Genomic DNA, 3790 nt, shown 5'->3' with positions numbered 1-3790 from the left:
TCCAATAATTCATCAAGCATGTCAATTGAGAATTTCGTGTCGTCACTGTTCCTTGCATACTTCATAGCTTGATCAACCCCAAACGTGACTGAATCTTATCCTACCCGCAAAGTGAGCTTCGAGTCCCTCATGTCTACTATAGCACTTGTCGTGTTGAGGAAGGGTCTTCCAAGGATGATTGGGACTTGAGGATCCGCCTCCATGTCTAGAATTATGAAATCAGCGGGAAATACAAACTTGTCCACTTTGACCAATAAGCCTTCACATATTCCTCTTTAGAAAGCGACTGTCTTGTTTGCTAAATGAATCGCCATATGAATTGGTCTTGGTTCCGGGAGATCCAGCTTCTTGAAGAATGAATAAGGCATTAAATTCACACTTGCTCCTGAATCATCCAAGGCATGAGTGGTAGCCAAATTGCCAAATTGGCAAGGTAAAGTCAAGCTTCCCGGGTCACCCTTCTTCTTTGGTAGTTTGTTGAGCATGGCAGCTGAGCAATTCTCATTAAGTACCACCTTCTTCACTTCCTCCATCTTCCTTCTATTTGTAAGAAGTTCCTTAAGGAATTTCGCATATTTCGGCATTTGTGCGACAACTTCAATGAAGGGTATGTTGATTTGAAGAGCTTTAATGTGCTCTAGAAACTTCTGGTACTCTTCTTCCTGTTTTTCTCTCTTAGCTCGGGCTGGATATGGCATTGGAGGCTGAAAGGGTTTTTCAGGAATCTGATTTTTCGGATTTGGCAGTGGACTCGCCGAGTCCATATTGTGGACTCGGCGAGTAGGCTCTACAGATTGAGGATTTTCACTTTTGTCTTGAGTTTCTTCATCTTCCTTCTGCATTTCTTTGGGTGCTTCATTCTGAATAGGGGCCAGAGGAGTGATTATCTTTGATATGTGTATTTTTATATATATTTTTATACACTTTATCTTAATATTTTGGCCTTATTTATTCTATTTTAGAACTAAAAAGTACTCATAATACTTTGAATTATGTTTTGCAGTTATTCGTTGCCGATGAACCACAAAAGAAAAGACTGAAGCAGAAACCGGGCTTAGAAGCTTAAAGAAATCAAAAATGCTGAAGGAGTGACTTACGCCCCGCGTCCAGAGTGATTACGCCCAGCGTAATGACCAAAGCAACTTACGCCCCGCGTAAGGTAATAGTACGCGCCGCGTACACGCTTGCACCGGATAAACTTGATCGCGTGGTTATCTTGAGTACGCGCTGCGTAATCCTAAGTACGCCCAGCGTACTTAGGTCGGCCACAAAGACTATAAATGTCGATTTTTAGCTAACCAGAAGGGGGGATTCGACTTCTAACCTAATTTAGTCGACAATTAACTTCTGTTAAGCCGTTTTGAGGGTCTAGAAGGCGGCCGGAAGGCCGTTAAGCTAACGGGAGCAGAGATCGGAAGGATTGGAGAGCGGATACATGTCGATTATCATATGGTTTGTTAACGTGACCATGTTTAGCATTCCATTGTGGTACTTTTCTGTATTTAGTTTCTGATTTAGGTGTAAAAACCTTTTACTTTGTCTTTATAATTGAATGAAGCTTTGATTATTAGACTAATTGCTATATTAAATAGTTTATTTGTGTTTAATTTATTTTGCCAAGCTTGTTAAAAGATCCTCGTGTGTTAATGATGATTATTTTCTGTTAATTGTTAAGTGAATTGAGTTGCTTGAACATCTGCTTGATTCGCTTGTCTCTTATGATTATTGATGACCATCGAGATTATAAGACTAGAAATAACGAATGTGAAACTAGGATTAATTTGAGAATAAGTAAGTTAATGTGTGAGCCTTGTTTGATGACCATCAACAAGAGGTTAATTAAATGTCTACATTGATTAACTATATTTACAAGTCTTGCTTGATACGAACTGAACACTAGGAAACATGTTAGTTTAATCAACTGATCACTGTTTGAATTGACTTGTTTGCTAAAGGATTAGTTATAGTGAACGCGAATCTAATCATTTTAGGAATCGGTGAACATGAATAAATGAATTTGTGTATGCAATTGTCTATGTTTTTAAAGTGTAATTTATCTAAACCAAAGTACCTGAAGAGATGTGCTTTCCTGTTAGTTTATCGAGAGTTGTTAATTGTTAGTTTGAGATTTATTAAACCATTTTATTTATTATTTTCGTGTAACCTGTAACCTATAATCAAATATATTAAATTAATCCACCGTTCCCTGTGATCGACACCCGACTTACCTAAGCTATACTGTAATCTGACTAGGTACACTGCCTATAAGTGCATAGATAGTCTAAGTTTGTTAGGTTATAAATATTAAAATTAGTGGGTACTTTTGTGCACATCAATCTTCCCACTTCTTGTTGCGACTATGTTTATGTGCGCGCCTCGTGGGTTATTTTTGGTTTTACTAGGAAGTTCGCCCGATGATCTTTGGTTGATTTGTTGAGCCAGTTGCCCTAGCTGCGTTTCTATGTTGTGGATAGATGCTTGCTGGTTTCTAAGCATGGTCCTTGTTTCTTGAATTGCAGCATCATGATCACTATGTCTCTTTTCTGAAGCAACTACAAATTTGGTAAGCATTTCTTCCAAACTTGGTTTTCTTTCTTGTGCCGGCTCCTCCTTTTGGTAAAAACCTCTTCCTTTCTGTCTGAACTTCTCCTCCTTAGCCTTCTTGTACTCTTCATAATGGAGCCACTCTTTCTTTGGTTTTCGCCAATCTTCATCATATCGGTCTCCACTTGAGTAACAAACTTGCACCTTCTTGTTGCCATTTTCATCCAAGTCGCAGTCTCTAGTAAGATGAGGCCCATTGCAGTTTGCACAACCCACCCGAATAGCATGGATCGTTTGATCCATTTTATCCATCCTCCTATCCATGGTTTTTAGCATAGCCATAACCGCGGATAAGTCTTCAGTAGCTGCATATGCGGCTCCCCTAGTAACATCATTTCTTGGGTTGTGGTATTCTCTAGAGTGCTTAAAGAATTCTTCAATCAATTCCTTGATCACCGGGGGTGGCTTCTTTGTGAGCGGGCCTTGCGAGTCAAGTAACTTCCTGGTTGTGACATTGACTCCATCATAGAAGATGGAGACTTCTTGCTGGCTATTAAGGTCATGGTGTGGGCAATTTCTAAGCAAACTCTTGTACCTCTCCCAAGCTTCATATAACGACTCTCCAACTTGTTGTTCAAAGTTAGCAATGGCCTTCTTCAACTTGGCTATCTTGGAAGGTGGGCAAAAGTGATCAATGAATTCTTCTTTCATCTTGGCCCATATGGTGACTGATCCGGGGGGAAGTGACTTGAGCCAGTCTTTTGCAGCACCCTTGAATGTTACTGGAAGCATGCGAAGTAGCTGAGTTTTGCGAGGCACATTTGGAACATTAAAGTAATCAGCTACATCATTGACTTCATCCAAATGCTTGTAGGCATCTTCGTGGTCTTTTCCATAGAAAGGAATTTCTTTAAGTAAAGCTAGGATATGACCCTTGAGCTCAAAAGTAGCAGTCGCGTGAATTGCGGGCTGCACAAGTCCCGGGCCAGTGTCGTCGCGCATCCTCTTCTTCCATTCCCCCATGGGGATTTCATCAATGTTAGCCATGGTAAGAGCTAACTCGTCGCCAGAATCGGAGTCGTGCCCGTATGTAGGTTCTTCTTCCTCCTCGATGTCGTACTCGGTGTCTTCCTTGATCGGGTCTTCACTTGCTAAAGATGCGCTGGATGCACCTGCTTTGCTGCTCTTTTTCTTCCCAAAAACAGTCTTCAAATTAGACAAAGGTGACTTCTTAGGTGTATTCGAG

The 3790-nt window shown here is 40.6% G+C and overlaps 1 non-coding gene across 1 annotated transcript; it reads left to right on the top strand.

The window, feature by feature from the left end:
- Positions 1-3100: 3100 nt before the first annotated feature.
- On the top strand, positions 3101-3207 carry LOC128129439 (small nucleolar RNA R71). Its single transcript, XR_008227338.1, has one exon. It is a non-coding gene; the product is annotated as a small nucleolar RNA R71 (small nucleolar RNA).
- Positions 3208-3790: the final 583 nt, after the last annotated feature.

Source organism: Lactuca sativa, chromosome 9 (genome assembly GCF_002870075.4).
Source record: "Lactuca sativa cultivar Salinas chromosome 9, Lsat_Salinas_v11, whole genome shotgun sequence".
Classification (NCBI taxonomy): Eukaryota; Viridiplantae; Streptophyta; class Magnoliopsida; order Asterales; family Asteraceae; genus Lactuca; species Lactuca sativa.
The sequence above is the reverse complement of the archived record's forward strand: the minus strand, read 5'-3'. Positions and strand labels throughout refer to the sequence as shown.